This window comes from Heterodontus francisci, chromosome 39, assembly GCF_036365525.1.
Source record: "Heterodontus francisci isolate sHetFra1 chromosome 39, sHetFra1.hap1, whole genome shotgun sequence".
Lineage (NCBI taxonomy): Eukaryota > Metazoa > Chordata > Chondrichthyes > Heterodontiformes > Heterodontidae > Heterodontus > Heterodontus francisci.
In genome coordinates, this window is record NC_090409.1 from 15,220,212 (window position 1) to 15,247,382 (window position 27,171).

The window sequence follows — 27,171 nt, forward strand, 5'->3', positions numbered from 1 at the left end:
TTTCTCCCCTGGCTCCCTTCCTGCCATCCCATCTGTTCACCATGCCGGGGTGGGGGGAGGGGGCGTGGAGCTGAGAGCAGCGACCTTTTAACCACATTTTTCCTGTCATGTTTATCTTACATCTCACGCTAATCTCACTTGATTAAACTGCAAGCTGCCTTTATGGTGTGTGAAGATCACGATCAGTCCCTATTTCCCTTCTTTCATGCAGCCCACAGTCAGATTGATGGTTAACAGTTTAAAATTCTCGGCTTTTGACGGAGTAAAAAAGGGGGGAAATGTTTCCAGTGACAGGAGGGACGTTTGCAGAGGACACAGATTTAAGATAATCGGTTAAAGAACCAGAGGGGATGATCAGGCAAATTTATATCTATGCAGCAGATTGTTCTGATCTGAAATACACTGTTGGAAAGTGCAGTGGCAGCAGATTTAATGGTAAATTTTAACAGTGAATTGGATAAATATTGGAAGAGTATTTGCAGGACAGTGGGTTAACATCAGAGGGAGTGGGATCAATTGGACAATTCTTTCAAAGAGGCAGCATAGGTAAAATGGGCCAAATGACTTCCTTTTGTGCTGTATCATGCAATGCATCTATGAACTGCTTCTCTTCCTTACACTATCACAAATCCTTTTATTGTTGTAACTACGACCGAAGGTAAATCTCCCCTCTTAGTTCCAAGTGAAATTATACCAGCCACCTGGCTTGCTGCAACGCTGCTAGTATCTCCGTTTCTAGGTCCCTCACATCCCCCTCTGTGTGCCTCACATCTACTCTGCCAAACACCGGCGGATCATCTAGTCCCAAAGTCCCATCACCACTCGACAGCTTCACGCCAGCTGATGATCCCAGAAGAAATGGGAGCAGGAGTAGGCCATACGACACCTTGCGGCTTCTCTGCCTTTCAGTACTATCATGGCTGATCCTCAGCCTCAGCTCCACTGCCTGTCCGCTAGAAAGTGAGTCTGAGGAACTAATAACGGAAAACAAGGAAGTGGTGAATTCCTTGAGAAATTATTTTGCACCAGTCTCACTGTAGAAAATTTCATTGATACTTGAAGAACGAGAGGTAAAACGGAGGGAGGAATTTAAAACAATGACAATCACCAGGTAAACTGTGCTGGGAATATTGTTAGAGCTAAAGGCTGACAAGTCACCAGACGGCTTTCATTCTAGTGTCTTTAAAGAAATGGATGCAGAGATAACAGGTAAATGAGTGGTGGTCTTCCAAAATTCCTTAGATTTTGTAAAGGTACCAGCAGATCGGAGAATAGCTGATGTAACACCTCTATTCAAGAAAGGAAGGAGACTGAAATGGGGAAACTATAGTCCAGTTAATACAACATCTGTCAGAGGGAAAAAAGCTTGAATTGATTATTAAGGGGATTCTTCTTCTTCTTCTTTGGCCTCCTTGTCTCGAGAGACAATGGGTAAGCGCCTGGAAGTGGTCAGTGGTTTGTGAAGCAGTGCCTGGGGTGGCTATAAAGGCCAATTCTGGAGTGACAGACTATTCCACAGGTACTGCAGATAAAACTGGTTGTCGGGGCTGTTGCACAGTTGGCTCTCTCCTTGCGCTTTTTTCCTGCCAACTGCTAAGTCTCTTCGACTCGCCACGCTTTAGCACCGCCTTTACGGTTGCCAACCACCTCTGGCAATCGCTGGCAACTGACTGCCACGACTTATGATCAATGTCGCAGGACTTCATGTCGCGTTTGCAGACGTCTTTAAAGCGGAGCCATGGACGACCGGTGGGTCTGGTACCAGTGACGAGCTCGCTGTACAATGTGCCCTTGGGGATCCTGCCATCTTCCATACGGCTCACATAGCCAAGCCATCTCAGGCACCGCTGGCTTAGTGGGGTGTATATGTTGGGGATGTTAGCCGCCTCGAGGACTTCCGTGTTGGAGATATGGTCCTGCCACCTGATGCCAAGTATTCTCCGGAGGCAGCGAAGATGGATTGAATTCAGACGTCGCTCTTGGCTGACGTACGTTGTCCAGGCCTCGCTGACGTAGAGCAAGGTACTGAGGACACAGGCTTGATACACTTCGACTTTTGTGTTCTGTGTCAGTGCGCAATTTTCCCACACTCTCTTGGCCAGTCTGGACATAGCAGAGGAAGCCTTTCCCATGCGCTTGTTTAATTCTGCACGGAGAGACAGGTTAATGGTGATAGTTGAGCCGAGGTAGGTGAACTCTTGAACCAGTTCCAATGTGTGGTCGCCGATATTGATAGATGGGGCATTTCTGACGTCCTGTCCCATGACGTTCGTTTGCTTGAGGCTGATGGTTAGGCCAAATTCATTGCAGGCAGCTGCAAACCTGTCATTGAGTCTCTGCAGGCACTCTTCAGTGTGAGATGTTAATGCAGCATCGTCAGCAAAGAGGAGTTCCCTGATGAGGACTTTCCATACTTTGGTCTTCGCTTTTAGACAGGCAAGGTTGAGCAACCACACATTGAAGAGCTGGAACCTATCATAGGCGCTAAGCACATAGCACTGCTGAACTACACGAAAGCCCCCAGCGAGTTAACATCCGTCGCACGTAAAGCTGCCAGCAGCACTGCACAAAGAACAGCCAGGCGCTGCGCAAATGACTACTGGCAACACCTATGCAGTCATATTCAGATGGCCTCTGACACAGGAAATATCAGAGGGATGTATGATGGCATTAAGAGAGCTTTTGAGCCAACGGTCAAGAAGATTGCCCCCCTCAAATCTAAATCAGGGGACACAATCACTGACCAACGCAAGCAAATGGACCGCTGGGTGGAACACTACCTAAAACTGTACTCCAGGGAAAATGTTGTCACTGAGACCGCCCTCAATGCAACCCTGACTCTGCCAGTCATGGTTGAGCTGGACGTACAGCCAACAAAATCGGAACTCAGAGATGCCATTGATTCTCTAGCCAGCGGAAAAGCCCCTGGGAAGGAGGGCATTGCCCCTGAAATCATCAAGAGTGCCAAGCCTGCCATACTTTCAGCTCTGCACGAACTGATTTGCCTGTACTGGGATGAGGGAGCAGTACCGAAGGATATGCACGATGCCAATATCATCACCCTCGATTAGAAAAAAGATGACCGCGGTGACTGCAACAACTGCCATGGAATCTACCTGCTCAGCATAGTGGGGAAAGTCTTCACTCGTGCCGCTTTATCAGGTTCCAGAAGCTGGCTGAGCGTATTTACCCCGAGGCACAGTGTGGCTTTCGAGCAGAGAACATGCTGCTCTCCCTTCGCCAGCAACAGGAGAAATGACGTGAACAACAGATGCCCCCCCTACGTTGCCTTCATTGATCTCACCAAAGCCTTTGACCTCATCAGCAGAAGTGGTCTCTTAAGACTACTAGAAAAGATTGGAAACCCAACAAAGCTACTAAGTATCATCACCTCATTCCATGACAATATTAAAGGCACAATTCAGCATAGCGGCACCTCATCAGACCCCTTTCCAATCCTGAGTGGCGTGAAACAGGGTTGTGTTCTTGCACCTACACTGTTTGGGATCTTCTTCTCCGTGCCATTCTCACATGCATTCAAGTCCTCAGAAGAAGGAATTAAGGGGATTATAGCAGGACATTTAGAAAATCATAATGCGATCAGGCAGTGTCACATGGTTCTGTGAAAGACAAATCGTGTCTCACTAATATCTTAGAGGTCTTTGAGGAAGGAACACGCAAGATGGCGAAATGGGAACTGCAGTTGTCATGTACTTGGATTTCCAAAAGTAATTCGAGAAGGTGTCACTTCAAAGGGCACTACACAAAATAAGAACACATGGTGTTGGGGTAACACATTAGGAGGCATAGAGAATTGGTTAGCTAACGGGAAGCAGGCAATAAGGATAAATGGGTCAATTTTGGGTTGGTAGTATGTGATTGGTGGAGTGCCACAGGGATTTGTGCTGAGGCCCCAACTATTTACAATCAACATCAATGACTTGGATGAAAGGACTGAATGTATGGTAAGTAAATTTGGAGGTGACCCAAAGTTAGGTAGGAAGGTAAGTCATCAAGAAGACATCAAGATTTTACAAAGGGATTATAGATGTAGTTCAAGTGTACAGGATGTTGAGAGTAGTGAGGTCAGGGATAAGGTTACAAGGACGCAAGCAGGCACTGGCAAGCAAGAACTTGGTTTGAAGTGTGTCTACTTCAACGCCGGGAGCATCCAGAAAAAGGTGGGTGAGCTTGCAGCATGGGTTGGTACCTGGGAACTCGATGTTGTGGCCATTTCGGAGACATGGGTAGAGCAGGGACAGGAATGGATGCAGCAGGTTCCGGGATTTAGATGTTTCAGTAAGAACAGAGAAGATGTTAAAAGAGGGGGGGGGGGCGGTGTGGCATTGTTAATCAAGGAGAGTATTACGGCGGCAGAAAGGACGTTTGAGGACTGGTCCACTGAGGTAGTATGGGCCGAAGTTAGAAACAGGAGAGGAGAGGTCACCCTGTTGGGAGTTTTCTATAGACCTCCGAATAGTTCCAGAGATGTAGAAGAAAGGATAGCGAAAATGATTCTCGACAGGAGCGAGAGTAACAGGGTAGTTGTTATGGGGGACTTTAACTTTCCAAATATTGACTGGAAATACTATAGTTCGAGTACTTTAGATGGGTCAGTTTTTGTCCAGTATGTGCAGGAGGGTTTTCTGACACAGTATGTAGACAGGCCAACCAGGGGCGATGCCACATTGGATTTGGTACTGGGTAATGAACCCGGCCAGGTGTTAGATTTAGATGTAAGTGAGCACTTTGGTGATAGTGATCACAATTCGGTGAGGTTTACCTTAGCGATGGGCAGGGACAGGTATATGCCGCAGGGCAAGAATTATCGCTGGGGGAAAGGAAATTATGATGCGATTAGGCAAGATCTAGGATGCGTAGGATGGGGAAGGAAACTGCAGGGGATGGGCACAATCGAAATGTGGAGCTTATTCAAGGAGCAGCTACTGCGTGTCCTTGATAAGTATGCACCTGTCAGAAAGGGAGGAAGTTGTTGAGCGAGGGAGCCGTGGTTTACTAACGAGGTTGAAGCGCTTGTCAAGAGGAAGAAGAAGGCTTATGTTAGGATGAGACGTGAAGGCTCATTTAGGGCGCTTGAGAGTTACAAGCTAGCCAGGAAGGATCTAAAGGGAGGGCTAAGAAGAGCAAGGAGAGGACACGAGAAGTCATTGGCGGATAGGATCAAAGAAAACCCTAAGGCTTTCTATAGGTATATCAGGAATAAAAGAATGACAAGAGTTAGAACAGGGTCAATCAAGGATAGTAGTGGGAAGTTGTGTGCGGAATCAGAGGAGATAGGGGAAGCGTTAAATGAATATCTTTCGTCAGTATTTACAGTAGAGAAAGAAAATGTTGCCGAGGAGATTACTGAGATACAGCCTACCATGCTAGATGGGATTGAGATTCACAAGGAGGAGGTGTTAGCAATTTTGGAAAGAGTGAAAATAGATAAGTCCCCTGGGCCAGATGGGATTTATCCTAGGATTCTCTGGGAAGCCAGGGAGGAGTTTGCAGAGCCATTGTCCTTGATCTTTATGGCGTCATTGTCGACGGGAATAGTGCCGTAAGACTGGAGGATAGCAAATGTTGTCCTCTTGTTCAAGAAGGGGAGTGGAGACAGCCCTGGTAATTATAGACCTGTGAGCCTTACTTCAGTTGTGGGTGAAATGTTGGAAAAGGTTAAAAGAGACAAGATTTATAATCATCTTGAAAAGAATAAGTTCATTAGCGATAGTCAGCACGGTTTTGTGAAGGGTAGGTCGTGCCTCACAAACCTTATGGAGATTTTTGAGAAGGTGACCAAACAGGTGGATGAGGGTAAAGCCGTGGATGTGGTGCATATGGATTTCAGTAAGGCGTTTGATAAGGTTCCCCACGGTAGACTATTGCAGAAAATACGGAAGTATGGGGTTGAAGGTGAGTTCGAGCTTTGAATCAGAAATTGGCTAGCTGAAAGAAGACAGAGGGTGGTGGTTGATGGCACATGGTCATCCTGGAGTTTAGTTACTAGTAGTGTACCGCAAGGATCTGTTTTGGGGCCACTGCTGTTTGTCATTTTTATAAATGACCTGGAACAGGGTGTAGAAGGGTGGGTTAGTAAATTTGCGGATGACACTAAGGTCGGTGGAGTTGTGGATAGTGCCGAAGGATGTTGTAGGGTACAGAGGGACATAGATAGGCTGCAGAGCTGGGCTGAGAGATGGCAAATGGAGTTTAATGCGGAAAAGTGTGAGGTGATTCACTTTGGAAGGAGTAACAGGAATGCAGAGTACTGGGCTAATGGGAAGATTATTGGTCGTGTAGATGAGCAGAGAGATCTTGGTGCCCAGGTACATAAATCCCTGAAAGTTGCCACCCAGGTTAATAGGGCTGTTAAGAAGGCATATGGTGTGCTAGCTTTTATTGGTAGGGGGATAGATTTCCAGAGCCACGAGGTCATGCTGCAGCTGTACAAAACTTTGGTGCGGCCGCACCTGGAGTATTGCGTGCAGTTCTGGTCACTGCATTATCGGAAGGATGTGGAAGCTTTGGAAAGGGTGCAGAGGAGATTTAATAGGATGTTGCCTGGTATGGAGGGAAGGTCTTACGAGGAAAGGCTGAGGGACTTGAGGTTGTTTTCGTTGGAGGGAAGGAGGACGAGAGGTGACTTAATGGAGACATATAAGATAATCAGAGTGTTAGATAGGGTGGTTAGTGAGAGTCTTTTTCCCCGGATGGTGATGGCAAACACGAGGGCACATCGCTTTAAGTTGAGGGGTGATAGATATAGGACAGATGTCAGAGGTATTTTCTTTACTCAGAGAGTAGTAGGGGCATGGAACGCCTTGTTTGCAACAGTAGCAGACTCGCCTTTAAGGGCATTTAAGTGGTCATTGGATAGACATATGGATGAAAATGGAATAGTTTAGGTCAGATGGTTTCCCAGGTCGGCGCAACATCGAGGGCCGAAGGGCCTGTACTGCGCTGCAATGTTCTATGGATAATTTAAGTGAGTCAGCAAAAAAATGGCTGGTGGAGTATCATGTTGGAAAATGTTAACTTGCCCATTTTGGCAGAAAGAATGGAAAATATGTTATTTCAGTAGTTTGAGACTTCAGATCTTGTGGTACATAGTGATCTGGGTGTCCTCGTTCATTAATCACAAAACGTTAGTACTTGATTCGAAATTGGATACGACTGCGGTGGGAGCAATCCACTGCAAATTCTGTCCTGTCGCTCCACAGGTCGTAGCATACTGCCTTTAAGCTTTCCAAATCGGAACAGCAGCTAAACTGAGCACTCTAGTATCCCCGAACGAGCCGGATCAAACCAGTTTTCTTTAGATAACAACAAATTAACTATTTATGAGAAGAAATTAAAATCTTAAAAACCACTAATATAAACCTATGTCTCAAGAACTTACGACTTCTTATTTAAAAATCTAACTCCCACATTCGCATACATGCACACAAAAATTAACAATGGCTCGGTTTTAGATTAGCTGGCCGTTGATAATTGAATGTTTAAAAAAGTATTTGCAAGTTACGTTCCTGACTAATGGCATCTTCCAATGTAGATTTGGACGGGAAAAAAGGTCCTTTAAAGATAAGAATTCAGCAACAAAAACAAGAAATGCTGGAATCACTCAGCAGGTCTGGCAGCATCTGTGGAAAGAGAAGCAGAGTTAACGTTTCGGGTCAGCGACCCTTCTTCGGATCTGACAAATATTAGAAAAGTCACAGATTATAAACAAGTGAGGTGGGGGTGGGGCAAGAGATAACTAAGGAGAAGGTGCAGATTGGACCAGGCCACATAGCTGACCAAAAGATCACGGAGCAAAGGCAAACAATATGTTAATGGTGTATTGAAAGACAAAGCATTAGTACAGATTAGGTGTGAATATACTGAATATTGAACAGCAGCAAGTGCAAACCTGAAAAAAACCTGAAAATAAAGTGGGTAAGCAAACTGAGCAAACTGAGATGAAATGAAATAAATGCAAAAAAAGATTGTAAAACATGTAAAAATAATGTAAAAAAAGGAAGAAAAAATAAATTCAGGAGTGTGATGGAATACCCTTCATTTGCCTGGATGGGTGCAGCTCCAACAACACTCAAGAAGCTCAACACCATCCGGGGCAAAGCAGCCCGCTTGATTGGCACCCCATCTACAAAGATTCACTCCCTCCACCACCTACGCACAATGGCAGCAGTGTGTACCATCTACAAGATGCACTGCAGCAAAGCACCAAGGCTTCTTAGACAGCACCTTCCAAACCCGCGACCTCCACCAACTAGAAGGACAAGGGCAGCAAATACACCTGCAAGTTCCCCTCTAAGTCACACACCATCCTGACTTGGAACTATATCGCCGTACCTTCACTGTCGCTGGGTCAAAATCCTGGAACTCCCTTCCTAACAGCACTGTGGGTGTACCTACACCAAATGGACTGCAGCGGTTCAAGAAGGCAGCTCAAGGGCAATTAGGGATGGTCAATAAATGCTGGCCTGGCCAGTGACGCCCACATCCCATGAATGAATAAAAAAAAACTCTTCCTTTTATATCCGTTTAAAAGCTTTTACAATCTGTTTTATGTTCCTAGCCAGTTTACGCTCGTATTCCATTTTCCCCTTTGGATCACGGCTTAAACCTTTTCATTCACACTGTCGTGCTGATCTCGCCCATAATTGAGGTTGGTTCTGCTTTTGGAGTCTCCTCCTCTGGTTAGTTCGCTCATTGTCTATTACCATTCACGAACAGATGTGGCAGGACTGCAGAGCTTTGATCTGATCCGTTGTTTGTGAGATTGCTTCGTTCTGTCAATAGCATGCTGCTTCCCCTGGTTAGCATGTACACAGTCCTGCTTTGTACCGTCACCAGGTTTTGCTCTCATTTTAATTTAAGGCGTGCATGCTATTGTTTCTGACATGCCCCATTGCACTCCTCATTGAACCAATTGGCTTGATGGCAATTATGGAGTGAGGGAAGTGCTGGCCATGAGGTTAAAGATGGTCGTTGAACATAATTCTGCAGATCCTGCTTCCCCCAGCGTCTCGTGAAGTTTTGAGCTGCCAGATCCGTTCAGAATCTATCCCATTTAAGCAGTGGAAGTTTTCTTCAGTGTGAAAATTGGACTTTGTCTCCATGGTGACTGTGCGATAGTCAGCACCACTAATAGTTTCATGTGTGGATCCATCTGCAAAATTCTAGATTAATGAGGGTGAATTTTTGTCATGGGATGTGGGCGTTGTTGACAATCTGAGAAAGCAGTTATTGACCATTTCTAATTGCCCTTCAGAAGGTTGTGGTGAGGCTTCTTCTTGAACCACTGCACTCCATTGACTTTTCAATGTTTGGTACAACTGAATGTCTTACTATGTCATATCTTAGGGAGATTAAGAGTCAGCCGCATTGCTGTAGGTATGGAGAAATATGTTGACCAGACCAGGTCAGGAGCAACAGCAGATTTCCTTCCCAGAAGATCATTAGTGAGCCAGACGGATTTTTACAACAATCGATGATAGTTTTCTGGCACCATTTTTGAGACTAGCTTGCAATTCCAGATGTGTATTAATTCATTGAATGACTTAATTGCACAGGTGGCATGTGAACCTGTGTTCCCAGGCCATTAGTCTGGGTTTATTGAGTACTAGTCAAGTGACATTGAAACGACGCAATTGCCTACCAATTAAGACTTTCTCTTATGTGTCGTTCCGTCGCAAAGTGCCACTGGCCCAGTCTGGCAGCTAGGTTCTTCAGAAATCGGCCTGCTCAGTCAGTAGTGGCGCTGCCAAGTCACTCATGGTGATGAACATTTGAATATTCTGTCTAGTTCTGCTCACCCCACTTTAGGAAGGATGTGAGGCTTCTTGATAGACGGCAGAGGACATTTACCCGAATGCTTTCAGGCAGGAAGGATATTAGTTACAAGGATAGCTTGGAAAAGCCGAGGTTCTTCTCCTTGGGGCAAAGGAGATCCAGATAGAGGTATACAAGGTATGACAGGTTGCAATAAGTTGGACAAGGAAAACCTGTTTCCAGAAACTAATGGTAAAAGGACGAGTGGATACACATTGAAGGCTTTGTACAAAAGATTCAGGCCAAATGTGAGAAGGGACTCTTTTACCCAACGAGTGGTTATGGCCTGAAACTCATTGCGGATGCTGGAAGTGAAGACAATCGATAATTTCAAAAGGAAAATAGATGGCCACTTGTGGGAAATAGACTTGTAGAACTACAGGGATACGGTGGGTAAATGTGACGGACTGAATTGCTCTGCATGGACTCGATGGGCTGAATGGCCTCTTTCTGTGCCAAAAATGACTTTTTGACTATGACCACCAGCGCGCCCACATCCCCGGTCTGTACGATCGGGCTGCACCAGTTTTGTTATTTGTTCTGTTATAAATGGAGCAGCTGAGGCACAGTGCACTGGATCGGGGCATGGGAGATCATCGACTGTGGGAGGAATTTCAGACTCTGGGGAGGGGGAGGTGAGACTGGCGGGTGGAATACTCGACTGAAGGTGGAATCAACGTCCTGCGAATTGTGTGGAGGTGACAAACTGTCGGCGGATACCCCCGAATGACTTCTCTCTCGATGGCAGCTCCAGTGCTTGCAATCTGCGATGAATGTTGGTGGGGTGAATGTACCATGGGGAATATACCGATGATCAAAGGCATCGATAGAGAGAGAGGGGATCACGGGTTTGGAAACCAACCCTCCTGTTTCTAAATCAAATAAAGGAAAAGATTCTCTCTCTGAACGACTGTCGGTTTACTGATTCCTCACCTCTCGATCATTTTCCCATTCCTTGTTTTAAGCATTGGTCGTTTGGGGCAGTGATGTGGGTACTGAAAGCACACACACAGAGCAGGAAGATCCCAGGCTTCACCCCAATAGCCTATACTTATTTAGCTGATCTCGCCCAATGAGATACTGACTGCTCCCCTTCTGTTTCTGTTTTACATGCTTAGGGGCTGAATGAGCTCCTCCTGTTCCTGTGGAACAAACTCGAGGGGTCTGAAAGGCCTCGTCCTGTTCCGATGGAGTGTGTATGTGCGTCTGAATGTTGAATGTGTTTGTACATAAAGTTATGTCTGAGTTACTGTATTTTTCGGTGTGTGTGTGTGTGTATTTGTGAAGACATACACATAGTCACCAAGATAGCAACTCCCAAACCCACGCCTTCTACCACCAAAAAAGACAAGGGCTGCTGGGACATGGGGACACCACCACCTGCAAGTTCCCCTCCAGGAAATGCTCACTATCCCGACTTGATAACACATTGGCCATTCTTTCATTGTCACTGGGTCAAAATCCTGTGATCCCCTACCTAAAAACACTGTCGGTGTACATGTATCACATGGACTGTAGTGGTTCATCACCTTCTGAAGAGGCAACCAGAAATGGGCAATAAATACATTACCAGTGAGGCCCACATCAACATACATGAACACATAAATCAAGAAAAGGACATTAGGAAAGTAGATGCAGCAGCCACTGCGATGATAAGGTTCTGCCAATTCAGCAAGATTGAACTGAGAGGTTACAACTAGCAGGGAAGAATGAACAGGCTGAGCCTCTTTTCTCGAAAAATGAGAAGACAGAAGGTTGACCTGATAAAAGTCTTTAACATTATGAAGAGTTCGATAGGTTAGACTTCGGAAAGTTATTACCACTTGTTGGTGAGACCAGGACTAGAGGGTCATAAATATAAGATAGTCGCCAATAGATCCAATCGGAAATTCAGGAGAAACTTCTATACCCAGAGAATGATGAGAATAAGGAACTTAATACCGCAGAGAGTGATTAAGTGAATAGTGTTGATGGAATTAAGGGGAAGCTGGATAAACATATGAGGGAGAACACAATAGAAGGATAGATTGCTGGGGGTGAGCTGAGGAAGGGTGAGAGAAAAACCGAGTGGAGGATATATACTGGCAGGGATTTCTGGACCAAATTGCCTTTTTTCCGTTATGTAAATACTTTGTGATGGCTATCATGGCCGAATGTACCCCTGAAGGGCGGAGAGGGAGCTCGAGGTGTGCCCCGAACCACCACCGCCCCTCACCCGCCCTTCCCCCCATAGTTGAGACTGTACACTCGAAGCAATAATGAGAATGGGTAAGGAACCCCTTGAAATTCGTCTCCAGTTCAAATAGCAATGAACCCTTGATATTGTATTTGAATAAGGGGCGAAGCCAGAGCTTGGTAAAGAGCAGTTTGGCGGCAGGCAAGAGGTTACGCCTGGAGGAACAGAGTTAAAGGTCCTGGAGAAGAGTCAGAGTGCCCCCTGCAGGGCTGTAGGGGAAATTGCAGCCACAGTCCCGCCTCTCCCTCCACTGGTTCGATTATCAGCTACTTACATCAGCTCAGAAAGAAATAAACTTATTCTTAAACAAAGCCAAGATATTGGAAATGTCCTTGTGTGCGTGTTCCTCATTATTTCATTTACTTTTCGAGACACTTTATTGAATCAGCGTTATTAAATGGTTATTGCACAGAAGGAGGCAATTCAGCCAATCGCGTTCATGCTGGCTGTCTGCAGCTTATCTCACTGCCTTTCCGTTTCCCTGTAGCCCTGCAATATTTGTATTCTGTTTCAAAGCAATGATTGAATCTACTTCCACCACACTCTCAGGCTGTGCACTCTAATCCTCGTCACTCACTGCATTGAAATATTTTCCTCATGCCGTCAATGCTTCTTCTGGCAAACAGTGTCATCTGGTTCTTGACCTCTCCGCCAATGGGAACAGTTTCTCCAGTTCTCCAATTGAGGCCGGGCCAGTGTTTTCTAAAGATTCATGTTAACGTTATTGCTTTTGTAAGCGATGCCTCTATTTAGAAAGTCCGAGATCCATCTTTAGAGCTTTTTCTCAAACGTCCCTCCCATCTTCAACAATCTGTACACATATAAACACAGTTCCACTGCCCGTGTACGCACTGTAGAATCGTGCCCTTTATTCTATATTGCCTCTCCCTTTTCTTCCTACCAAGATCTCTCATTTCACACTTTCTTCATTAGGTTTCTTCTGCCACGTGCCCACCCATCCCACTGGCCGACGTTCTCTTGAAGTTTATCACTATCCTCCTCACATTTCACAATATTTCCCCAAGCTTTGTGTCAGCTGCAAATTTAGAAATTGTGCCCTTTAGACCCAAGTCTAAGTCACTAATATAGATCAAGAAATCCACAGGTCGTAATACCCAGAGAAAGTTAAAGCAATGACCTTGTAACCCAGGGGTTGTGAGTTCAGATTCATTGTTTTTCTGTGTCTAAATTCAGTTAGTTCAGAACACGGTTACACCATCAGCAAGAACTATTAATATTGCACTTTACAAACTACATCCCAAGACTGTATCCAAACTTTTTCATACCATATCTCAGCCCCACGAATATATTCCGAGATTTCACATTTCCTGCATTCACGGTTTTTATTCTGAAGAGGAATGTGAGATGAACAGTTTGGGGTTATAACCAATAATTCATCCTGTGGAAAGTTGCTTTACACCTGGTGCCAGATTGTAAAATATTTTTATAAATTCTCACCTTGCGTGAATTTCAGCTCACAACCAATGGAATTCCAACCCAAAGACCAGAACTATTCAGTCACAATCCCCAAATGTGATTGATATTTATTTGAGAAACAAACAGATTTTCTTTCAATTTTGTCCTTTAAAACACGCTTTAGAGAAGAGCGAAGGAAGGGCAGAAGGTCAGGAAGAAAGATAAAGAGATAGGGGAGGGAGGGGGAGAGAAAGTGAGAGATGAAAAGAGAGAGAGAAAGTCATCGGGGCAGAGAAAGAGAGAGGAAATGAGAGGGGCTATCAGAAAGAGAAAATGAGAGGGACAGGGCAGATAATGTGAGACTGGCAGGGAGATAGAGCATGGCAAAGGGCCAGGGAGAAAGAGAAAGTGAGAAGGCAGGGAGAGAGAGGGAGTGAGCGGGCAGGGGCAAACAGAGGAAGTGAGATGAACGTGGAAAAGGATCAAGTGAGAGAGACAAGAAGAGAAAGAAAATGAGAGGAGCAGGGAGAGGGATAAAGTGATACGGGAAGAGAGAGAAAGAAAGTGAGATGCGAGGGAGACAGTGAAATCAGGAGATGCAGGGAGGGAGAGAAGGGAGAGAAAGGGGAGAGGAGAGAGAGGCAGAGAATATGAGAGGGACAGGGAGAGCGAAAAGGTGAGGGGGCTGTAGAACGTGAGAAAGGGAGATGAGCAAGGAGACAAAAATTGAGGTGTGAAGAAAGAGATATTGAAAGGGGTAAGAAGACAGAATAATTGAGATGGGCTGGGTGAGAGAGAAATTAGGGCGCAGGGAGAGAGAAGAGGGAATTACATGGAGGGAGAGATATTCGGTTGGGAAGTTCGAGAAAGAAAACGAGAAGAGTTGGAGATGGAGAAATTAAAAGGTGAAGGGACAGAAAGACTGATAGGGGCAGGGTGAGAGGGAAAGTGAGAGAGACAGGGAGAGAGACACTGTGATAAGGAAGGGAGAGACAGTGAGATCACAGGCTGAGAGATACTTTGATAAAGACAGGAAGGAAGTGAGAGGTGAGGAAGAGAGGGAAAGTAAGGGAGGCTGCGAGAAATAAAAAAGTGATGGTTGAAGGGAGAACGAAAGTGAGGGGGATATTGAAACAGAGAATGTGAGGTGGGCAGCGTGAGAGAGAAAGTGAGAAAGGCAGGAAAAAGAACTAAAGTGAGAGAGTATGGAGAAAGAAAGCGAGCAGGGCAGGAAGGAAGAAAGTGAGAGGGGCATTGTAACTGGAGTGCTGACTTGGGTTGCATTAGAGTGCTACAGTGGAAGTTTGGTAACAGAGGATAATTAAGGGTTAATTTTATCTTAAATCTAATCTGTCTTTTATTTAGCAGATTAACTTAACAGTTGCTGTTAGGGTTGGAGAAGTTGAGTTTTAAACTAGATTTAAACAGGGTTCACTCAGGCTCTGCTTGCACCTGCACCTTGTTCGTTAGAGAATTGGCTTAAACCAGTTTTCAGGGGGCTAGAGCCTGTCAGAATGAAAGTGAACCATCTTACTGTGCTAACTTTGGTTGCACTAGAGTGCTAACTTGGGTTGCATGAGAGTGCAACAGTGGACGTTTGGTGACTGAGGAAGTTTGGTAAGGAGGGAGCGAGCAGCTCCTTTCATTTCCTACCCGTCCTCAGAGTGAGGGGAGCCAGGAGCTTCCAAAGAGCACAGCTGACTGGGAGAAGAGTCGGAGGGCGGAGTACCGGAACAGTAAGTATAAAAAACTTACCTCTGGTTAAAAAAAACTGAAAGTCGTGTCACAGGATAGCTGAGACCTAATTGGCTGGTAGGGAATTTTTTTATTGAATTTGAAAATAAAACATTGATAAACATTGATTAAAACCCTAATTAACTAATTAATAAGTAGAGTAACTAAATCAGAGGGAGGAGATTACTGTATTTAGTAAGCATTTAATATTTCTAGGAGGAATCTAGCACTAGGGACCATATAGTTAATTATTACAATTTAGAAAGGATTTAATAAGTGTTTATTTATTTTAAATTAATTATTCGTGCTAGAAATGTCAGTAAGAGGGGTGAAGTGCTTTACCTGGGAGATGTGGGAGGTCCGTGATGCTTCCAGCGTTCCGGACGACTACATCTGCAGGAAGTGTACCCAGTTGCAGCTCCTCACAGACCGCATGGATCGGTTGGAGCAGCAACTGGATTCACTTAGGAACATGCAGGTGGCAGAAAGCGTCATAGATAGGAGTTTAAGAGAAGTGGTTACAACCAAGGTGCAGGCAGATAGATGGGTGACCGCTAGAAGTGGCAGGCCGTCAGTGCAGGATTCCCCTGTGGCTATCCCTCTCTCTAACAAGTATACCGTTTTGGATACTGTTGGGAGGGATGGCCTATCAGGGGAATACAGCAGCAGCCAGAGCAGTGGCACCACGGCTGGCACTGTTGTTTAGCAGTGAGGGACAAAGCGCAGAAGAGCAATAGTTATAGGGGACTCTATAGTCAGGGGCACAGATAGACTCTTCTGTGGACGTGAAAGAGAACCCAGGATGGTATGTTTCCTCCATGGTGCCAGGGTAAAGGATGTCTCTGAACGGACAGGGGGCATTCTGAAGGGGGAGGGTGAACAGCCAGAGGTTGTGGTACACATCGGTACCAATGACATAGGCAGGAAAAGTGACGCGGTGCTGCAGGGGGAGCTTAGGGAGTTAGAAAGAAAGTTAAAAGACAGGACCTCCAGGGAGTAATCTCTGGATTACTCCCTGTGCCAAGTGCCAGTGAGGCCAGAAATAGGAAGATAGCGCAGCTAAACACGTGGCTGAACAGCTGGTGTAGAAGAGAGGGTTTCAGATATCTGGAGCATTGGGATCTCTTCAGGGACAGATGGGACCTGTACAAGAAGGATGGGTTGCATCTAAACTGGAGGGGCACAAATATCCTGGCTGTGAGGTTTGCTAGCGTCACTCGGGAGGGTTTAAAACTAGTGTGGCAGGGGGGTGGGAACCAAAGCAGTGGGACAGCAGGTGAAATGAATGAGGGGGAACTAGTCAATAAGGCCATTAAGACAAAGAGGAAGAGCAGGCAGGGAGATGTTGCGGAGAACAGCGGGACCGGTGGACTGAAGTGCATTTGTTTCAATGTGAGAAGTATAACAGGCAAGGCAGATGAACTTAGAGCTTGGATTAGTCCTTGGAACTATGATGTTGTTGCTATTACAGAGACTTGGTTGAGGTAAGGACAGGATTGGCAGCTAAATGTCCCTGGATTTAGAAGTTTCGGGTGGGATAGAGGGGGATGCAAAAGGGGTGGGGGAATTGCATTACTTGTTAAGGAGAATATCACAGCTGTATTGCAGGAGGACACCTCGGAGGGGTCGTGCAGCGAGGCAATATGGGTGGAGCTCAGGAATAGGAAGGGTGCAGTCCGATGTTAGGGGTTTTGTACAGCCTCCCAACAGCCAGAGGGAGGTAGAGGAGCAGATATGCAGACAGGTTTTGGAACGATGTAAAGGTAACAGGGTTGTAGTGGTGGGTGATTTTAACTTCCCCTATATTGACTGGGACTCACGTAGTGTTCGGAGCTTGGCTGTGGCAGAATTTGTAAGGAGCATCCAGGAGGGCGTCTTGAAACAATATGTAGATAGCCCAACTAGGGATGGGGCCGTATTGGATCTGGTATTTGGGAATGAGCCCGGCCAGGTGGTTGAAGTTTCAAAAAGGGAGCATTTCGGAAACAGTGACCATAATTCCATAAGTTTTAAGGTACTTGTGGATGAGGATAAGAGTAGTGCTCGGGTGATGGTGGTAATTTGGGGGAACGCTAATCATAACAATATTAGGCAGGAACTGAAGAAGTTAGATTGGGGGCGGCTGTTTGAGGGTAAATCAACATCTGACATGTGGGAGTCATTCAAACGTCAGTTGATTAGAATCCAGGAACAGCATGTTAATGTGAGGAAGAAGGATAAGTTTGGCAAGTTTCGGGAACCTTCGATAACGCGGGATATTGTGAGCCTGGTCAAAAAGAGAAAGGAAGCATTCATAAGGGCTGTAAGGCCAGCAACAGGTGAAGCCCTTGAGGAATATAAAGACAGTAGTAAGGACCTTAAGCAAGGAGTCAGGGGGGCTAAAAGGGTTCATGAAAAGTCATTGACAAACAGGATTAAGGAAAATCCCAAGGCTTTTTATTTATATATGAACAGCAAGAAGGCAACTACGGTCGGGTTGGCCCACTCAAGGACAGAGAAGGGAATTTATGTGTGGAGCCAGAGGAAATGGGCGAGGTACTAAATGTTTGCTGTGTATCAGTATTCACCAAAGAGAAGGACTCGGTGAATGATGAGCCTAGGGAAGGGAGCGTAGATAGTCTCTGTCATCTCATTATCAAAAAGGAGGAGGTGTTGGGTTACTTGCAAAGCAATAAGGTAGATAAGTCCCCAGGGCCTGATGGGATCTATCCCAGAATACTAAGGGAGGCAAGGGAAGAAATTGCTGGGGCTTTGACGGAAATCTTTGAATCCTCATTGGCTACAGGTGAGGTCCCAGAGGACTGGAGAATAGCCAATGTTTTTCCTTTGTTTAAGAAGGGTAGCAAGGATAATCCAGGCAATTATAGGCCGGTGAGCCTTACGTCAGTGGTAGAGAAATTATTGGAGAGGATTCTTCGGGACAGGAATTACTCCCATTTGGAAACAAACGAACTTATTAGCGAGAGGCATCATGGTTTTATGAAGGGGAGGTCGTGTCTCACTAATTTGATTGTGTTTTTTGAGGAGGTGACGAAGATGATTGATGAAGGAAGGGCAGTGGATGTTATCTATATGGACTTCAGTAATGCCTTTGACAAGGTCCCTCATGGCAGACTGGTGCAAAAGGTGAAGTCGCACGGAATCAGAGGTGAGCTGGCAACATGGATACAGAACTGGCTCAGTCATAGAAGACAGAGGGTAGCAGTGGAAGGGTGCTTTTCTGAATGGAGGGATGTGACTAGTGGTGTTCCGCAGGGATCAGTGCTGGGACCTTTGATCTTTGTAGTATATATAAATGATTTGGAGGAAAATGTAGCTGGTCCGATTAGTATGTTTGTGGACGACACAAATGTTGGTGGAGTTGCGGATAGTGATGAGGATTCTCAGATGATACAGCAAGATATAGATCGGTTGGAAACTTGGGCGGAGAAATGGCAGATGGAGCTTAATCCAGACAAATGTGAGGTAATGCATTTTGGAAGGTCTAATGCAGGTGGGAAGTATACAGAGAATGGCAGAAACCTTAGGAGTATTGACAGGCAGAGATATCTGGGCGTACAGGTCCACAGGTCACTGAAGGTGGCAACGCAGGTGGATAAAGTAGTCAAGAAGGCATACGGCATGCTTGCCTTCAAAGCTCCGGGCATAGAGTATAAAAATTGTCAAGTCATGCTGCAGCTGTACAGAAATTTAGTTAGGCCACACTTAGAATATTGCGTGCAGTTCTGGTCGCCACACTACCAGAAGGACGTGGAGGCTTTGGAGAGGGTACAGAATAGGTTTACCAGGATATTGCCTGGTCTGGAGGGCATTAGCTATGAGGAGAGGTTGGATAACTCGGATTGTTTTCACTGGAACGACGGATGTGGAGGGGCGACAGGATAGAGGATTACAAAGTTAGAAGTGGCACGACAGAGTGCATCGTCAGAAGCTTTTTCCCAGGGTGGAGGAGTCAGTTACTCGGGGACATCGGTTTAAGGTGAGAGGGGCAAAGTTTAGAGGGGATGTGCGAGGCAAGTTCTTTACACAGAGGGTGGTGAGTGCCTGGAACCTGCTGCAGGGGGAGGTGGTGGAAGCAGATACGATAGCGACGCTTAAGAAGCATCTTGACAAATACAAGAATAGGATGTGAATAGAGGGATACGGTCCCCGGAAGTGCAGAAGGTTTTAGTTTAGGCAGGCATCAAGATCGGCGCAGGCTTGGGGGGCTGAATGGCCTGTTGCTGTGCTGTACTTTTATTTGTTCTTTGTTCTTGGAATGTGAAATGCGCAGGCTGAGAGAGAAAATGAGAAGGGCAGGAAAGAGAGGGCGGAGACAGAGAGTAAATGGGAGGGCTTTTGGAGAGATAAGTGAGAGGACAGTGTGAGAAAGAAAAAGTGAGAGGAGACAAGTGAGTATGAAGAGAGAAAGTGGGAGGAGAAGGAACAGATAAAAGGTGAGAGGGGAAGGGAGAGAGAAAATGAGCGTGAAAGGGACTGAGAGAGGGGGACACAGGGCGAGGGAGAGAGAGAATAAGAGGTCATAGTTAGATGGAGACAAATTGTGAAGGGTGGGGAGGGTTAGAATGTGAGGGGGAAAGGAGAGAGAAAGTGAGAGGGGTGGGGACAGAGATAGAAAGTGAGTGGGGCAGAGAGAGAGACAAAGTAAGGGACCAGAGATGGAGAGAGAAAGTGGGAGTGGCAGGGAGGTAAAGAAGCTGGGAGGTGTATGGAGTGATAAAGTAAGAGCGGCAGGGAAAGAGTCTGTCAGAGGGTCAGGTAGAGAGATAAGTTGAGAATGGCAGGGAGAAAACGAGAGGGCAAGAAGAGAGCGGAAGTGCGAGAGGCAAGGAGAAAAAGAAAATACCAGAGGCTGGGAGAGAGAAAGTGAAAGGACAGGAAACTGATAGTGAACGGTGCAGGGAGAGAGCTAATGTGAGGGGCTGCATTGGTTGACGCGTGGTATTGGTTTGTCGGTCTAATTTAGTTTGAGTTTCATATCAGTTTGACGGGTTGAATTAGTTTGAGCATCTGCATTCGTTTGCCGGTCTGTAATAGTTTGAGCGGTGGTATTAGTTTGAGGGAATGTATCACTTTAAGGGACAGTATTAGCTTCGATTTCTAAACGCAATTTACTTGACTGTCGTCATACATTTGTTCAAAATTTTAGAAAAACAATTTGAACAATTTTGCAACCGACATTTCGCTGTGAGATCCCACAGTGTATAAATTAATGGCCCTGGGAATGTATCACATCGGAGTTTAATACAGAGAGATTACCTGCAAGACGAAGGGACGGATCATTTCACACAGAACATGGAAGGTTCAAGACTAATGCCCGAGAAAATAATTTATCCGACCCTCGCTGTCATTTGTGTTCCTCGTAAATGTCTCTAACCATGGAAGTTGTGTAAAATGTTATGTGAGCTGGTCTCTGGTTTGATTCTGTGACTGACAATGTTACGTGCTGATCCAAGGGTTGAGAATTATGCAGACACCGTTCAGGGCAGTCATTTCATTCAGTCAATATCCTTAATTATTTCTGTGGCTTTATTCTGCTGCCTCAATTGAAAATGCATCTCTATTTGTAGTTCACAGGCTCGCTGAATTATCAAGTTATTACCTTCCATGGAACATTGTGCACTGTTCAATCAGATCATAATACCGGAAAATAATCAGGGAAGGAATTAGTGGCAGGATCTGTCACTGTTGAACTGTACCGAATAAGGGTCGCTAAACGGAGAGGAACACCTAATCCCAGTAACCATGTATTACTGGGAATATCTATCACTGTTGAATTGCACTCGTAATGTGTCACTAACCAGAGTGGAGCACCTGATCGCAGTGTCCATGTATTATGAGGAGTATCTGTCACTGCTGAATTGTACTGTGTAGGGGTCACTAACTGCAGTGGAACACATGATCCTAGTGATCCTGCGTTACAGGGAATATCCATCACTGTAGAATTGTACTGAGTGTGAGTCACTAACCAGAAAGGAACCTCTGATTCCGGTGACCATGCGTTACTGGGAATATATGTTACTGTAGAATTGTACTGAGTGTGGGTCACTGACCAGAGTGGAACACCATATCCCAGTGACCATGTATTACTGAGAGTATCTGTGACTGTAGAATTGTACTGAGTTTGAGACACTAACCGGAGTGGAATACCAGATCCCAGTGACCATGTATTACTGGGAGTATCTGTCACTGTAGAGTTGTACTGAGTTTGGGTCACTAACCGGAGTGGAACACTGGATCCCAGTGACCATGTATTACTGGGAGTATCTGTCACTGTTGAATTGTACTGAGTGTGGGTCACTGACCGGAGAGGAACACCATATCCCAGTGACCATGTATTACTGAGAGTATCTGTGACTGTAGAATTGTACTGAGTTTGGATCACTGACCGGAGTGGAACACCAGATCCCAGTGACCATGTATTAATGGGAGTATCAGTCACTGTTGAATTGTATTGAGTGAATGCAGATTGGGTGATTTCTCTGTGAACTTCTCCATTCAGTCTGCAAGCGTGACTCTGAGCTTCTGGTCGCTTGCCTCTTTTATTATCCTTGCCTCTCCCCATCTGAACTGTCTACTGTGTGCCCCTGAATCTCAATGAGGGAGATCACCGGATTTTTCGATTAGACATTTTTTGCCTGTCGGATTCAGCACTTGAATTAACTACTTCAGATTATTTTGATTGATAGCGATTTCTCGGACGTCCTGTGCTGGTAATGAAGGACAACAACACCAGAGTCATTTGGAGTGGAGGGGGTGTGAGCTGGTGCTTGGGGTGGATCCCCTATTGCGAAACAGTGGCAAGCTGGTCAACACCCCTGGGCTCTGTCCACGATAGCTACACTTTTCCAGGCCATTACAGTCTTCTCCTCTTTGTCAGATTTCCCACGCCCCCTCTTCCTCTTTTATGCTGCTGTAAACATTTATACCTCTGCTTGACGATTTTTTGTTTCTTTAATTGCCCCATTCTAATGTCAGCATCACCCTTTATTTCATTCAATCACTCCTAACATCCACCCGATCTTTCCTCCTCTATAACCCACTTTTCATTGGCTCCATCATTGCTTTGAAAACTGTTAATCTTCCAGTTCCAAAGGAAGACTGTCAGCGTGAAACGTTTACTGTGTTTCTCTCTCCACAGATGCTGTCTGACCTCCTGTGGGTTTTCAATATCCTCCTATTTTATCAGATTTACAGCAGTTTCATTACCTTGTGTTTGCTCCAATCCTTTGGCCTGTAGATTAGTAGTGGGTGCAGTGAGTACAATGAAAGGGGCACAGCGCAGTGGCGCAGTGGTTAGCAAAACAGCCTCACAGCTCCAACAAGCCGCTTTCAGTTCTGGGAACTGACTGTGTGGAGTTTGCAAGTTCTCCCTAAGACCAGCATGGGTTTCTGCCGGGTGCTCCAGTTTCTTCCAACAGCCAAAGACTTGCAGGTTGATAGGTAAATTGGCCATTGTAAACTGTTTCTAGTGTAGGTAGGAGAAGGGTGGGGATGTGGTAGGGAATATGGGATTAATGTAGGATTAGTATAAATGGGTGTTTTTTGGTCAGCACAGACTCGGGGGGCCGAAGGGCCTGTTTCAGTGCTGTATCTCTCTATAAGTCCAGGTTTCTCCCAACATGCTGTAACATTTGAACTCCATAGGTTGTGTTTGTAACCTTGAAAGTTTTCCGAAGCTGAAGTCAGCTTGTTTGACAGGCTTGGCTTCCAGTCAGGCAGAGAGGACTCCAGGGCAGATTCCAAGAGAAGGTGGGTCTTATTCCCGAGCCGGATCCTGGGCGGGTCCCAGTCATAACTGCGGGCAGGGTCTCTGACCCGTGTGGGCGAGAGGCAAGTGGTGTCGGATCCCAGCATGGTGGTTCCAATCCGGGATGTGGTTTCCAATCTCGTGGAGGATCGATGGCCTGGGCGCGGCGGGGGGCTGGTGAGTGTTATGTCCGAGCCTGCAAGAGTGTCTGATCAGGGTTGAGTAGTCGGGTATTGTCTGATCTCGGGATGCAGCTGCTCTAATTCCCGGGGGCTGGTCTGATCCGCTTTGGGGACGGTGATGTGTATTCCCGGAATGGCTGTGTTCCAATACTGGGGAGTTAGTCTAATCCAGGTGGGAAGAGGGAACTGTATGATCCCAGGATGGGTTGTTCCGACCCCGGGTGAGGGTCTGATCCCAGGTCCTGCGGTTATTTGCATGAGGGTGTCATCTAATGGATGAGAAAATTGGGGGACTAGCGTGTCGCATTCCTGTTCTTCCTGGCCCAGTAGCAGTGCTGTAGAGACAATTCTCTTCTCCCTGAAGCTGTTCTCATCTCCCACAGCTGCTGATTTCCAGAGGTCTGGGAAACATGGTTGGCCAGAGGGAAACCTCAAAACCATGTTAAATCAGAGTCTCCCAACCTCATCAACACATTTAAATTGTCAACCGGCCTCCTAGGAGCAGTTGTCAGTCAGCATCCTGTCCAGACCCCTTTAAACTGGGTTAAATCTCTCACACTTACCCGGTTTTGATGCTGAAATCCGGCCCCTATTGTCTGAGTTAGACACGGAGAATGTTTGATCAGTAATTTCCAGTCTCTTTTTCCTTCTCTCTCTTTAATTTACTGGCGATTGTGATTCTGTCCCGGGGAAAAGCGGACTCTCCACCTGCACCACTCGCTACCTGGTGGCCTTGTCAGCAGCAGATCTACTGCTCGTTATTACTAATTTCATACTATTTCGGATCAATATATATTATTTCCCAGGATTTGTCCTGAACGTCACTCCTGTGTGCAGTGCTATGGTGACCCTGAGTCACGCAGCCATGAACTGTTCAGTCTGGTTCACTGTCACTTTCTCCTTTGATCGACTTTTGGCCATTTGTTGCCCGAAGCTGAAAACTAAATATTGCACAGATAAAACGGCTGCTGTGGTTCTCGCAACTACATGCATTCTGCTCTGCTTAAAATGAATCACCTACTACTTTGTGTTTGAATCTGCAGAGATAATTGACAATACACCGGGGGGCTGTATTTACAAGTCAAGCTATTACACAGAGCCCGGATGGGCGGCATATGACTTGTTTGATATGGCTACAACCTCATTTGTGCCATTTGCTTTAATTCTGTTGCTCAACGCTCTGACAGCGAGACACATTTTATTGGCCAGTCAAGTCCGTAAAGGACTCAGCGGTCAGAGCAAGGGAGAGGATCACAGTGACCCAGAGATGGAGCGCAGAAGGAAATCTGTGATTTTACTCTTCAGTATAACCGCCAACTTCATACTTCTGTGGTTGACAACTGTCATATGTTTCTTATATTATACTATTACAGGAATAAATCCCAATGACAATAATTTCTTCATATGTGTTTCAGCAAGTCGGATGGATGCTGATGAATTTAAGTTGCTGTACGAACACGTTTATTTACGGATTTAGTCAGTCCAAGTTCAGAGCGCAGGTCAAGAGTGCAGTGCAGTTTCCAGTTACATCAATTATTCAGTTAATGAATAAACAAAATAACTGATAGCAGTGCAGAGGCGTGTCCCGTTTTTCCATTCCATGAATGTAATTTTTATCCCTAGACTTTAAGCAACTGAATAACACCAGGAATTGTTGGTATATGAAAGTACCCCCAGTGGTGTGGACGAAACAGCCACTCTATTTAGGACACAGCACGACTTTAGATAGACAGAGGAGTAGATACACATGAAAAAGATCCAGCAGGTATGAGGCAAGAGGTTACTGCTAGAGGACTGCAAGGGAAAGGTATGGATGAGTAATAAAAATGCTAAAAGGCTGTGAGCATCAGGGAAGAGGTGACAGACAGCTGGAGCACTGGATGTATACTGGCAGGATGCGCCTTTCACACCAACCAGCAGTATTCCAAGGGCAAGAGTGATATTCGGAGAAACAGACATAAAGGCGGGTGGGATGGAGGAGAGTCAGCATCGACCATCTCTTCTCCACATGATGTGATTTGATTCTCAGCTCCTCATTTCTGCTCAGAAAGAACAAAAATCTTGTTCTTAGAAAAGCAGAAGGCGGCAGATGCTAGAAATCCTATAGGGTCAATTCACTGCCTTTTTATTTTACGAAACACTTTATGATTTCCGTCTCCTTCTATACACCTTTGCCACCCTCACATCCAGGCCTAGTTGCTGTGATCTTTCTCTCTCTCCTTCCCCAAGTCAGAGGGTGGGGGATGGGAGGGCTGGATTCCAGTCTGGACAAACCAAGTCAAGGGGTTAGAGCAGGGAGAGAGGACCTGGGGCGAGGCAGCAGGGCCGGGCACAGCACAGGAGAAGAAAGTCCTGGCGCCTCTGCTTGATGACTGCTCTCCCCCCTACATGTGTTTGTGCAGCAACTTAAAATCAGAACCACTCCCTGCCAATTTGTTTCTCCCCTCTGCTAGTGTAAACAGTCTCTCCTCATGTCTCCAAACAGAGGCAAAGGTTTTGAATAAAATTTATTTCTCCAGGACAGCAGCTGCAGAGGAGCTGGAACCTCTTGAATGTGGACAAGCAATGAACAAAAATTCCCCTGAATCCCCCAGGAGAGCAGAGGAAAGAAACAGTCTGGAAGCAAATGGAAACAAGTGACACTTTATTACAGCAGTAAAAACTCTCTGTGAGAATGTGGAGGTCTTCATCGCTCAACTTTATATAAACTGGAGGTAAAAAGTGGATGATCTTTAATACCATTTGTGTTAAATGGCCGTTTCCCAGCTTTGTAAACCTTTGTAACATCAAACTGGTAAACGTTAAGAAGGTTTTTTTCGATTGATTACAGGCGAACACATAAATACAGCAGCATCAAATACAGTACAAAGAATCATTGAGAAATATAACTGTAAATATGGGTAAGAATTGTTGTGTGAAATGTCACTGGTTATAAAAGTTCTCTTGGCTGCATCAGTAATCTGGCTCTAATTTCAGTCGTTGTCACACAGTGGAATTGAAAAACCGAATAAAAACTACCTGTGTATACTGCAGTCCAACCGGCTTCTCCAGCAAAAAACTCTTTGTCACAATTTCAAGGTAATTGAAGTGAAACATTTTCAGTCATTTTCTGAACTTTCTGTTAACTGGAGGTGAATAGTAGAAGACATTTAATACAATTAGTGTTAAATGGCCATTATCCAAAGCGGCTCCTCCAGGTTTTAAATTACAGCAGCTTTTCTGCTCTGTTAATGAGGTTTTTTGGGGAGGGAGAGAGAGAGACAGACAGTTTTCTGTCTGGAATAGTCCATTTGGGATATGGCTGGAATATCCCCGTCTTCCCCATTCCCTGTTTACACAGAGACTCACCTTGGACTGTGCCATACCTGGGAGGGAGTGTCCAGATGGAGGAAGCTGAGAGCTGGTTGGATAAGCTGTATTTTGGGTGGACTGCCTGCTTTGAGTGACAGGTTCGGGGATATATTAGGACAACATCAGCCTCCATTCTTTCTTTCCATGTTGCTGGTGTCTGAAGGTGAGTTTCTGTGTCTCTTTGCCCAGGTGAATTGCAAGCTGATTACTGTGTGTGTGTGTTTGTGTGTGTGTGTGTGTGTGTGTGTGTGTGTGTGTGTGTGTGTGTGTGTGTGTGTGTGTGTGTGTGTGTGTGTGTGTGTGTGTGTGTGTGTGAGTCCAGTCTGAAACCCCCGCTCTCTCTGTTCCAGTACTGACACTTTTCTCCAAATCCCACCCCAATGCCCCTCTCCAGGATCTATTCAACATGGATGAAGTGATGGAGGGAATGTGTTAGAGTACAATGATGCAGCGCAGACGGGATAGTGAGTATCACTTCTTTATTGCATTCTCTTCCTTTCTCCACCCTTCTGACTCAGTCTCCTTCACTCAGTCTCTCTCACTGAATCGCTCCCGCACTGAACCTCTCTCACACTGAATCTCTCTCTCTGAATCCCTCTCGTACTCAATCTCTCTCACACTCCATCTCTCCCACACCCAATGTCTCTCGTTCTGATACTCTCTCT